The 13,112-nt window shown below is 51.5% G+C and overlaps 1 non-coding gene across 1 annotated transcript in view; it reads left to right on the top strand.

The window, feature by feature from the left end:
- The first annotated feature begins 12,542 nt into the window (after positions 1-12,542).
- Positions 12,543-13,112, top strand: part of LOC134545272 (small subunit ribosomal RNA) — a 1,989-nt gene continuing 1,419 nt past the window's right edge. The window contains exon 1 of the ribosomal RNA XR_010078401.1: positions 12,543-13,112. This exon is cut by the window's right edge and continues 1,419 nt beyond it. This is a non-coding gene — a ribosomal RNA (small subunit ribosomal RNA).

Below are 13,112 nucleotides of genomic sequence, written 5' to 3'. Positions count from 1 at the left end.
GCAATATATTGAGCAGGGAGCCAGAAAATTCTGGCTGCGACCGAGGCCTCTGCGGCCGAGGAAATGGTCATTGGTAATTTTACATGTTAAATTAACATGTGTTTTAACACAGGCTGGGAGATGCAGGCATTCTGGACTTAGAAAAATTTCGAGCAGGGGCCCGAGAAATTCTCCCGGCGACCGAGGCCTCTGCGGCCGGGAGAACTCTCGAAAACCACCTCGTTCGTGGTTGTTTGCCGTGCGGGGCGAATCGGGAAATCTAGCAAATAGCTGAAGACATTCTCCCGGCGATGGAGGCCTCGGCGGCCGGGAAAAACGCCCGCGCTCGGGCGTTGCGCGCCCCCTTGGCAAGGCCCATTTTGGGTTATATAGGGGGTAGTGGTGTCCCGAGGGGAAAAAATTAACATGTTAAATACTGCTCCCAGGCAATTGTAAAATGTCTCGGCGACGGAAGGCACCACTACCCGGCATATTTACGCCCCTCGGACTCCGTGCGCCAGCCTGTAATAGCGAATCGGGACTTAGAAAAAAAATTCGAGCAGGGAGCCAGAACATTTTCCCGGCGATCGAGGCCTCCGCGGCCGAGGAATTTGTCATTGGTGATTTTGCATGTTAAATTAACATGTGTATTAACACAGGCTTGGAGAAGCAAGCCTGCGGGACTCTGCAATACATTGAGCGGGCAGCCAGAAAATTCTGGCGGCGACCGTGGCCTCCGCGGCCGGGGAAATAATCCTCTGTAATTTTACATGTTAAATTAACATGTGTATTAACACAGGCTTGGAGAAGCAAGCCTGCGGGACTCTGCAATACATTGAGCGGGGAGCCAGAAATTTCTGGCGGCGACCGAGGCCTCTGCGGCCGGGATAATAATCCTTGGTAATTTTACATGTTAAATTAACATGTGTATTAACACAGGCTGGGAGAACTAGGCATTCTGGACTTTGAAAAATTTCGAGCAGGGGCCGGAGAAATTCTCCCGGCGACCGAGGCCTCCGCGGCCGGGAGAACTCTCGGCGCTCGGGCTCCGCGTCTACCCATGGGGAGCGGGCAGCCAGAAAATTCTGGCGGCGACCGAGGCCTCCGCGGCCGAGGAAAAGGTCATTGGTAATATTACATGTTAAATTAACATGTGTATTAACACATGCTGGGAGAAGCAGGCATTCTGGACTTTGAAAAATTTCGAGCAGGGGCCGGAGAAATTCTCCCGGCGACCGAGGCCTCCGCGGCCGGGAGAACTCTCGGCGCTCGGGCTCCGCGTCTACCCTTGGGGAGCGGGCAGCCAGAAAATTCTGGCGGCGACCGAGGCCTCCGCGGCCGAGGAAATGGTCCTTGGTGATTTTACATGTTAAATTAACATGTGTATTAACACAGGCTGGGAGAAGCAGGCATTCTGGACTTTGGAAAATTTCGAGCAGGGGCCGGAGAAAATCTCCCGGCGACCGAGGCCTCTGCGGCCGGGAGAACTCTCGGCGCTCGGGCTCCGGGTGTACCCGCGGCAAGGCCCATTTTGTGTTATATAGGGGGTAGTGGTGTCCCGAGGGGGAAAAAATTAACATGTTAAATACTGCTTCCAGGCAATAGGAAAATGTCTCGGCGACGGAACACACCACTACCCGGCGAATTCCCGCCCCTCGGACTCCGTGCGCCAGCTAGTAAGAGCGAATCGGGACTTGGAAAAAATTTTATCGGGGAGCCAGAAAATTCTCCCGGCGATCAAGGCAATCACCGCCGGGAGAATTTTTTCTAGCTAACCGATTGAAATTTTCAAAGTACCAATTGCCTCGAAAACAACCACGAACGTAAAACAACCACGAACGGAAAACAACCACGAACGACAACAACCACGAACGACAACAACCACGAACGACAACAACCACGAACGGAAAACAACCCCGAACGACAACAACCACGAACGCACAACAACCACGAATGAAAACAACCACGAACAGTAAACAACCACGAACGAAAACAACCACGAACGAAAACCACCTCGTTCGTGGTTGTTCGCCTTGTGGGGCGAATCGGGACATCATGCAAATAGCTGGAGACATTCTCCCGGCGATCGAGGCCTCGGCGCCCGGGAAAAATGCCCGCGCTCGGGCGTTGTGGGCACCCATTGCATGGCCCATTTTGGGTTATATAGGGGGTAGTGGTGTCCCGAGGGGGAAAAAATTAACATGTTAAATACTGCTCCCAGGCAATTGTAAAATGTCTCGGCGACGGAAGGCACCACTACCCGGCATATTTCCGCCCCTCGGACTCCGTGCGCCAGCCTGTAATAGCGAATCGGGACTTAGAAAAAATTCGAGCAGAGAGCCAGAAAATTCTCCCGGCGATGGAGGCCTCCGCGGCCGAGGAAATTGTCATTGGTGATTTTGCATGTTAAATTAACATGTGTATTAACACAGGCTTGGAGAAGCAAGCCTGCGGGACTCTGCAATACATTGAGCGGGGAGCCAGAAAATTCTGGCGGCGACCGAGGCCTCCGCGGCCGGGAGAACTCTCGGCGCTCGGGCTCCGCGTCTACACATGGGGAGCGGGCAGCCAGAAAATTCTGGCGGCGACCGAGGCCTCCGCGGCCGAGGAAATGGTCCTTGGTGATTTTACATGTTAAATTAACATGTGTATTAACACAGGCTGGGAGAAGCAAGCCTGCGGGTCGCTGCAATATATTGAGCGGGGAGCCAGAAATTTCTGGCGGCGATCGAGGCCTCCGCGGCCGGGGAAATAATCCTCGGTAATTTTACATGTTAAATTAACATGTGTATTAACACAGGCTTGGAGAAGCAAGCCTGCGGGTCTCTGCAATACATTGAGCGGGGAGCCAGAAATTTCTGGCGGCGACCGAGGCCTCTGCGGCCGGGATAATAATCCTTGGTAATTTTACATGTTAAATTAACATGTGTATTAACACAGGCTGGGAGAACTAGGCATTCTGGACTTTGAAAAATTTCGAGCAGGGGCCAGAGAAATTCTCCCGGCGACAGAGGCCTCCGCGGCCGGGAGAAATCTCGGCGCTCGGGCAGCGCGTCTACCCATGGGGAGCGGGCAGCCAGAAAATTCTGGCGGCGACCGAGGCCTCCGCGGACGAGGAAAAGGTCATTGGTAATATTACATGTTAAATTAACATGTGTATTAACACATGCTGGGAGAAGCAGGCATTCTGGACTTTGAAAAATTTCGAGCAGGGGCCGGAGAAATTCTCCCGGCGACCGAGGCCTCCGCGGCCGGGAGAACTCTCGGCGCTCGGGCTCCGCGTCTACCAATGGGGAGCGGGCAGCCAGAAAATTCTGGCGGCGACCGAGGCCTCCGCGGCCGAGGAAATGGTCCTTGTTGATTTTACATGTTAAATTAACATGTGTATTAACACAGGCTGGGAGAAGCAAGCCTGCGGGACTCTGCAATACATTGAGCGGGGAGCCAGAAAATTCTGGCGGCGACCGAGGCCTCCGCGGCCGAGGAAATGGTCCTCAATGATTTTACATGTTAAATTAACATGTGTATTAACACAGGCTGGGAGAAGCAAGCCTGCGGGACTCTGCAATACATTGAGCGGGGAGCCAGAAAATTCTGGCGGCGACCGAGGCCTCCGCGGCCGGGGAAATAATCCTCGGTAATTTTACATGTTAAATTAACATGTGTATTAACACAGGCTGGGAGAAGCAGGCATTCTGGACTTTGAAAAATTTCGAGCAGGGGCCGGAGAAATTCTCCCGGCGACCGAGGCCTCCGCGGCCGGGAGAACTTCGGCGCTCGGGCTCCGCGTGTACACGCCGCAAGGCCCATTTTGGGTTATATAGGGGGTAGTGGTGTCTCTGGAGGGAAAAAATACACGGTAAATATTGCAGCCAGAGCCTATGGCAATCTGTTGGCGACCGAGGCCTCCACACCCCGGCAAATTTTCGGCTCTCGGACTGTGTGTATTCCACTGGAGACAGGCCTGCGGGACTCTGTAATATATTGAGCCGGGAGCCAGAAAATTCTGGCGGCGACCGAAGCCTCCGCGGCCGGGGAAATAATCCTCGGTAATTTTACATGTTAAATTAACATGTGTATTAACACAGGCTGGGAGAAGCAAGCCTGCGGGTCGCTGCAATATATTGAGCGGGGAGCCAGAAAATTCTGGCGGCGACCGAGGCCTCCGCGGCCGGGGAAATAATCCTCGGTAATTTTACATGTTAAATTAACATGTGTATTAACACAGGCTTGGAGAAGCAAGCCTGCGGGACTCTGCAATACATTGAGCGGGGAGCCAGAAAATTCTGGCGGCGACCGCGGCCTCTGCGGCCAGGGAAATAATCCTCGGTAATTTTACATGTTAAATAACCATGTGTATTAACACAGGCTGGGAGAAGCAAGCATGCGGGACTCTGCAATATATTGAGCAGGGAGCCAGAAAATTCTGGCTGCGACCGAGGCCTCTGCGGCCGAGGAAATGGTCATTGGTAATTTTACATGTTAAATTAACATGTGTTTTAACACAGGCTGGGAGATGCAGGCATTCTGGACTTAGAAAAATTTCGAGCAGGGGCCCGAGAAATTCTCCCGGCGACCGAGGCCTCCGCGGCCGGGAGAACTCTCGAAAACCACCTCGTTCGTGGTTGTTTGCCGTGCGGGGCGAATCGGGAAATCTAGCAAATAGCTGAAGACATTCTCCCGGCGATGGAGGCCTCGGCGGCCGGGAAAAACGCCCGCGCTCGGGCGTTGCGCGCCCCCTTGGCAAGGCCCATTTTGGGTTATATAGGGGGTAGTGGTGTCCCGAGGGGAAAAAATTAACATGTTAAATACTGCTCCCAGGCAATTGTAAAATGTCTCGGCGACGGAAGGCACCACTACCCGGCATATTTACGCCCCTCGGACTCCGTGCGCCAGCCTGTAATAGCGAATCGGGACTTAGAAAAAAAATTCGAGCAGGGAGCCAGAACATTTTCCCGGCGATCGAGGCCTCCGCGGCCGAGGAATTTGTCATTGGTGATTTTGCATGTTAAATTAACATGTGTATTAACACAGGCTTGGAGAAGCAAGCCTGCGGGACTCTGCAATACATTGAGCGGGCAGCCAGAAAATTCTGGCGGCGACCGAGGCCTCCGCGGCCGGGGAAATAATCCTCTGTAATTTTACATGTTAAATTAACATGTGTATTAACACAGGCTTGGAGAAGCAAGCCTGCGGGACGCTGCAATACATTGAGCGGGGAGCCAGAAATTTCTGGCGGCGACCGAGGCCTCTGCGGCCGGGATAATAATCCTTGGTAATTTTACATGTTAAATTAACATGTGTATTAACACAGGCTGGGAGAACTAGGCATTCTAGACTTTGAAAAATTTCGAGCAGGGGCCGGAGAAATTCTCCCGGCGACCGAGGCCTCCGCGGCCGGGAGAACTCTCGGCGCTCGGGCTCCGCGTCTACCCATGGGGAGCGGGAAGCCAGAAAATTCTGGCGGCGACCGAGGCCTCCGCGGCCGAGGAAATGGTCCTTGGTGATTTTACATGTTAAATTAACATGTGTATTAACACAGGCTGGGAAAAGCAAGCCTGCGGGACTCTGCAATATATTGAGCGGGGAGCCAGAAAATTCTGGCGGCGACCGAGGCCTCCACGGCCGGGGAAATAATCCTCGGTAATTTAACATGTTAAATTAACATGTGTATTAACACAGGCTTGGAGAAGCATGCCTGCGGGACTCTGCAATACATTGAGCGGGGAGCCAGAAAATTCTGGCGGCGACCGAGGCCTCTGCGGCCGAGGAAATGGTCATTGGTAATTTTACATGTTAAATTAACATGTGTATTAACACAGGCTGGGAAAAGCAAGCCTGCGGGACTCTGCAATATATTGAGCGGGGAGCCAGAAAATTCTGGCGGCGACCGAGGCCTCCACGGCCGGGGAAATAATCCTCGGTAATTTAACATGTTAAATTAACATGTGTATTAACACAGGCTGGGAGAAGCAGGCATTCTGGACTTTGAAAAATTTCGAGCAGGGGCCGGAGAAATTCTCCCGGCGACCGAGGCCTCCGCGGCCGGGAGAACACTCGGCGCTCGGGCTCCGCGTGTACCCGCGGCAAGGCCCATGTTGGGTTATATAGGGGGTAGTGGTGTCCCGAGGGGGAAAAAATTAACATGTTAAATACAGCTTCCAGGCAATAGAAAAATGTCTCGGCGACGGAAGGCACCACTACCCGGCGAATTCCCGCCCCTCTGACTCCGTGCGCCAGCCTGTAATAGCGAATCGGGACTTAGAAAAAATTCGAGCAGGGAGCCAGACAATTCTGTCGGCGACCGAGGCCTCCGTGGCCGGGGAAATAATCCTCGGTAATTTTACATGTTAAATTAACATGTGTATTAACACAGGCTTGGAGAACCAAGCCTGCGGGACTCTGCAATACATTGAGCGGGGAGCCAGAAAATTCTGGCGGCGACCGAGGCCTCCGCGGCCGGGGAAATAATCCTCGGTAATTTTACATGTTAAATTAACATGTGTATTAACACAGGCTTGGAGAACCAAGCCTGCGGGACTCTGCAATACATTGAGAGGTGAGCCAGAAAATTCTGGCGGCGACCGAGGCCTCCGCGGCCGAGGAAATGGTCCTCGGTGATTTTACATGTTAAATTAACATGTGTATTAACACAGGCTGGGAGAAGCAAGCCTGCGGGACTCTGCAATATATTGAGCGGGGAGCCAGAAAATTCTGGCGGCGACCGAGGCCTCCACGGCCGGGGAAATAATCCTCGATAATTTAACATGTTAAATTAACATGTGTATTAACACAGGCTGGGAGAAGCAGGCATTCTGGACTTTGAAAAATTTCGAGCAGGGGCCGGAGAAATTCTCCCGGCGACCGAGGCCTCCGCGGCCGGGAGAACTTCGGCGCTCGGGCTCTGCGTGTACCCACCGCAAGGCCTATTTTGGGTTTTATAGGGGGTAGTGGTGTCTCTGGAGGGAAAAAATACACGGTAAATATTGCAGCCAGAGCCTATGGCAATCTGTTGGCGACCGAGGCCTCCACACCCCGGCAAATTTTCGGCTCTCGGACTGTGTGTATTCCACTGGAGACAGGCCTGCGGGACTCTGTAATATATTGAGCCGGGAGCCAGAAAATTCTGGCGGCGACCGAGGCCTCCGCGGCCGAGGAAAAGGTCATTGGTAAAATTACATGTTAAATTAACATGTGTATTAACACAGGCTGGGAGAAGCAGGCATTCTGGACTTAGAAAAATTTCGAGCAGGGGCCCGAGAAATTCTCCCGGCTACGAGGCCTCCGCGGCCGGGAGAACTCTCGGCGCTCGGGCTCCGCGTCTACACATGGGGAGCGGGCAGCCAGAAAATTCTGGCGGCGACCGAGGCCTCCGCGGCCGAGGAAATGGTCCTTGGTGATTTTACATGTTAAATTAACATGTGTATTAACACAGGCTGGGAGAAGCAAGCCTGCGGGTCGCTGCAATATATTGAGCGGGGAGCCAGAAATTTCTGGCGGCGACCGAGGCCTCCGCGGCCGGGGAAATAATCCTCGGTAATTTTACATGTTAAATTAACATGTGTATTAACACAGGCTTGGAGAAGCAAGCATAGCGGGACTCTGCAATATATTGAGCAGGGAGCCAGAAAATTCTGGCTGCGACCGAGGCCTCTGCGGCCGAGGAAATGGTCATTGGTAATTTTACATGTTAAATTAACATGTGTTTTAACACAGGCTGGGAGATGCAGGCATTCTGGACTTAGAAAAATTTCGAGCAGGGGCCAGGGAAATTCTCCCTGCGACCGAGGCCTCCGCGGCCGGGAGAACTCTCGAAAACCACCTCGTTCGTGGTTGTTTGTCGTGCGGGGCGAATCGGGAAATCTAGCAAATAGCTGAAGACATTCTCCCGGCGATGGAGGTCTCGGCGGCCGGGAAAAACGCCCGCGCTCGGGCGTTGCGCGCCCCCTTGGCAAGGCCCATTTTGCGTTATATAGGGGGTAGTGGTGTCACGAGGGGAAAAAATTAACATGTTAAATACTGCTCCCAGGCAATTGTAAAATGTCTCGGCGACGGAAGGCACCACTACCCGGCATATTTACGCCCCTCGGACTCCGTGCGCCAGCCTGTAATAGCGAATCGGGACTTAGAAAAAAAATTCGAGCAGGGAGCCAGAACATTTTCCCGGCGATCGAGGCCTCCGCGGCCGAGGAATTTGTCATTGGTGATTTTGCATGTTAAATTAACATGTGTATTAACACAGGCTTGGAGAAGCAAGCCTGCGGGACTCTGCAATACATTGAGCGGGCAGCCAGAAAATTCTGGCGGCGACCGAGGCCTCCGCGGCCGGGGAAATAATCCTCTGTAATTTTACATGTTAAATTAACATGTGTATTAACACAGGCTTGGAGAAGCAAGCCTGCGGGACTCTGCAATACATTGAGCGGGGAGCCAGAAATTTCTGGCGGCGACCGAGGCCTCTGCGGCCGGGATAATAATCCTTGGTAATTTTACATGTTAAATTAACATGTGTATTAACACAGGCTGGGAGAACTAGGCATTCTGGACTTTGAAAAATTTCGAGCAGGGGCCGGAGAAATTCTCCCGGCGACCGAGGCCTCCGCGGCCGGGAGAACTCTCGGCGCTCGGGCTCCGCGTCTACCCATGGGGAGCGGGCAGCCAGAAAATTCTGGCGGCGACCGAGGCCTCCGCGGCCGAGGAAAAGGTCATTGGTAATATTACATGTTAAATTAACATGTGTATTAACACATGCTGGGAGAAGCAGGCATTCTGGACTTTGAAAAATTTCGAGCAGGGGCCGGAGAAATTCTCCCGGCGACCGAGGCCTCCGCGGCCGGGAGAACTCTCGGCGCTTGGGCAGCGCGTCTACCCATGGGGAGCGGGCAGCCAGAAAATTCTGGCGGTGACCGAGGCCTCCGCGGCCGAGGAAATGGTCCTTGGTGATTTTACATGTTAAATTAACATGTGTATTAACACAGGCTGGGAGAAGCAGGCATTCTGGACTTAGAAAAATTTCGAGCAGGGGCCGTTGAAATTCTCCCGGCGACCGAGGCCTCCGCGGCCGGGAGAACTCTCGGCGCTCGGGCTCCGCGTGTACACGCGTCAAGGCCCATTTTGGGTTATATAGGGTGTAGTGGTGTCTCTGGAGGGAAAAAATACACGGTAAATATTGCAGCCAGAGCCTATGGCAATCTGTTGGCGACCGAGGCCTCCACACCCCGGCAAATTTTCGGCTCTCGGACTGTGTGTATTCCACTGGAGACAGGCCTGCGGGACTGTGCAGTATATTGAGCGGGGAGCCAGGAAAATCTCCCGGCGACCGAGGCCTCCGCGGCCGAGGAAATGGTAATTGGTGGTTTTGCATGTAAAATTAACATGTGTATTAACACAAGCTGGGATGAGAGGAATTTGGCGGCGACCGAGGCCTCCTCACCCCGGCAAAATATCAGCTACCGGGCTCTGCATATTCCTACAGAAGCAGGCCTGCAGGACTCTGCAATATATTGAGCGGGAACCAGAAAATTCTGGCGGCGACCGAGGCCTCCGCGGCCGAGGAAAATTGTCATTGGTGGTTTGCATGTAAAATTAACATGTGTATTAACACAAGCTGTGACCAGAGGAATTTGGCGGCGACCGGGGCCTCCACACCCCGGCAAAATATCAGCTACCGGGCTCTGCTTATTCACATTCAAGCAGGCATTAGGGACTCTGAAAAGTTTCGGGCGGGGAGCCAGAAAATTCTCCCGGCCACAGAGCCCTCCCTCCCGAGAGTCTGTGTAAATGCCTGTTATACAGGCCCCATGAATTCCAGCCTTATAGGTTATTTTAAGTCTCCGTTCGTGGTTGTTCGTAAACAACTGCGATTCGGGATTTTGACCTATTTCCTATGATCATGTTCCCGGAAGTTAGCCAGCCTCTTTCAGTCAAAATCTCATATTTTGGGTACCTTTGTGAACCCATCGATAGGCCCATTTTGGGTATATTAGGGGGACATGCAATCGGGAAAAATTGGAATTATTTGCAATATGGAAAGAATATGTACATAAATGAAAAGGGAGTCCCCCCGAGTTTTCTCGCCCTATATATATTGCAAAAATATCCAATTAATTATTGTGGAACCTGTAGCACCTTTCTATGAAGCAGAATTAACATTACAGAACGGTTTGAATGCTACCACCTCAGTTTCTCTACAATGCATTGGATTTCAAAGAGGTGAATTACTGTGGATGGTACTGTTGTATGGCTAACAAATCGTCTGGGAAACAATGCAGAATTAAATTAAGAAGGTTGTATGTTTTCTGTTACATGGTGGAGGTGCCCTCTAGTACACAGTAAAATGTTTTGTGGACTGCAGCTCCTTGAGGAATTAATTCAGTATGGGTCTTGTAGTGGTCTGAAAGTGGATGAAGTGGTGAAGCGGACATGCTACCTCAAAATGCTTGATTGATTCATGCCCAGTTCCCCCAAGAAGCGGTACATTGAAAAAATTGATTTACTTTGTGGATGATACTAGCAAATACTATCCGCTGGGGGAAGTAAGCAGAAATTTGGTGGTCGTATGTTTGTTACATGGTAGAGGTGCTTTCTAGTACACAATGAAATGCTTGGTGTACCGCTGCTCCTTGAAGAATTAATTCCATATGGGTCTAGCCGTGGTCTTAACTGTGAACACGAAGAACTATCTAAAGTGGCCTATCTGTCTGAACTGCAATACACAAGCTGCGAGCCAATGCTATACCTTTCTCAGGTAAACGAGCTCTTGTGCGGCGATTCGATTGGATGCGAAATGGTGGGGAACGCGTGTCCGGTCGTCTTAACCAAGTAATGGTTCCCCTCTGTTAACAATGAAATGTTTGATGGATCGCAGCTCCCTGAGAGACAAGTTTCAAAGGGGTTAGTCGCGGTCTTCAATCCTGGCCAAGGTGCAGTCACCATCTATAAGAGATACCTGCTTTACTGAAGGGTAGCAAGAGTTCCCTTGCCCGCATGTTGCTCCGTGGGGGTATATCAGTATAAAGGTAGAAGAAGCCATGATCGGAGCTTCGGTGGATGAGATTGGCGGAGAAGACATGTTCTTGTCTATCTGGTAGATCAGGGGGGTGGCAGCTGATCCGGAGAAAGCAAGCGGACTCCCGATGTTCCGTCGACTCCCAATGTACACTTGAAACATGCACATTTGGGTGGCGAGGGGGCGTTGTGGCCATCCGAAAACATGTCTTCATCTCTCTTATTGGTGGACCGCTGCTCCTTGAAGAATTAATTCCATATGGGTCTAGTCTTGGTGATAACTGTGAACACTAAGAACTATCTAAAGTGGCCTATCTGTCTGAACTGCAATACACTAGCTGCGAGCCAATGCTATACCTTTCTTAGGTAACGAGCTCTTGTGCGGCAATTCGATTGGATGCGAAATGGTGGGGAACGCGTGTCCTATCGTCTTAACCAAGTAATGGTTCCCCTCTGTTAACAATGAAATGTTTGATGGATCGCAGCTCCCTGAGAGACAAGTTTCAAAGGGGTTAGTCGCGGTCTTCAATCCTGGCCAAGGTGCAGTCACCATCTATAAGAGATACCTGCTTTACTGAAGGGTAGCAAGAGTTCCCTTGCCCGCATGTTGCTCCGTGGGGGTATATCAGTATAAAGGTAGAAGAAGCCATGATCGGAGCTTCGGTGGATGAGATTGGTGGAGAAGACATGTTCTTGTCTATCTGGTAGATCAGGGGGGTGGCAGCTGATCCGGAGAAAGCAAGCGGACTCCCGATGTTCCGTCGACTCCCAATGTACACTTAAAACATGCACATTTGGGTGGCGAGGGGGCGTTGTGGCCATCCGAAAACATGTCTTCATCTCTCTTATTGGTGGACCGCTGCTCCTTGAAGAATTAAATCCATATGGGTCTAGTCTTGGTGATAACTGTGAACACTAAGAACTATCTAAAGTGGCCTATCTGTCTGAACTGCAATACACTAGCTGCGAGCCAATGCTATACCTTTCTCAGGTAACGAGCTCTTGTGCGGCAATTCGATTGGATGCGAAATGGTGGGGAACGCGTGTCCTATCGTCTTAACCAAGTAATGGTTCCCCTCTGTTAACAATGAAATGTTTGATGGATCGCAGCTCCCTGAGAGACAAGTTTCAAAGGGGTTAGTCGCGGTCTTCAGCCCTGGCCAAAGGTGTTTAGAAATGAATACTTTTCGGACCAGTGGGCAAATTAGTTCACAGCGAGCCCACGGGCCAACGGTCTGCTCCCGCAGTGGGCCGCGCCCGAATGTGGGCACCGATCATATAATTTGAAATCCACTCGCCAAGTACCATGCGAGTTTCTAAGAGCGCGATATATTCGCCAGTGAAAGCCTTGGAAGTTTGGCCTCGCCTACTCCCTAGGAAAATTAATTAGAGATGGAAGGAAAGACTTTGCAATTGCAAAGCGGGTGTCGATATTGGGAAGTCGCCCCCGTACTTGTTGATACAGAAGGAAAAAAAAATGTACATCATAAGATTCGGACCCGGTGCTCTGCGGACCCGGGAGGTTCCTCCGAACGAAAAAAAAAGCTGCTAGCAGCTCCCTGGTTGATCCTGCCAGTAGTCATATGCTTGTCTCAAAGATTAAGCCATGCATGTCTAAGTGCAAGCCAAAATAAGGTGAAACCGCGAATGGCTCATTAAATCAGTTATGGTTCCTTAGATCGTACCACATGACTTGGATAACTGTGGTAATTCTAGAGCTAATACATGCTGAACTGAGTCCCGACCAGAAATGGGAGGGATGCTTTTATTAGATCAAAACCAATCGGCGTGGCTCGTCTGCGTCCGTTTGCTTTGGTGACTCTGGATAACTTTGTGCTGATCGCACGGTCTCCGTACCGGCGACGCATCTTTCAAATGTCTGCCTTATCAACTGTCGATGGTAGGTTCTGCGCCTACCATGGTTGTAACGGGTAACGGGGAATCAGGGTTCGATTCCGGAGAGGGAGCCTGAGAAACGGCTACCACATCCAAGGAAGGCAGCAGGCGCGCAAATTACCCACTCCCGGCACGGGGAGGTAGTGACGAAAAATAACGATACGGGACTCATCCGAGGCCCCGTAATCGGAATGAGAACACTTTAAACCCTTTAACGAGTATCCATTGGA

Source organism: Bacillus rossius, unplaced genomic scaffold (assembly GCF_032445375.1).
Source record: "Bacillus rossius redtenbacheri isolate Brsri unplaced genomic scaffold, Brsri_v3 Brsri_v3_scf655, whole genome shotgun sequence".
In the NCBI taxonomy this organism is placed as follows: Eukaryota; Metazoa; Arthropoda; class Insecta; order Phasmatodea; family Bacillidae; genus Bacillus; species Bacillus rossius.
The sequence above is the reverse complement of the archived record's forward strand: the minus strand, read 5'-3'. Positions and strand labels throughout refer to the sequence as shown.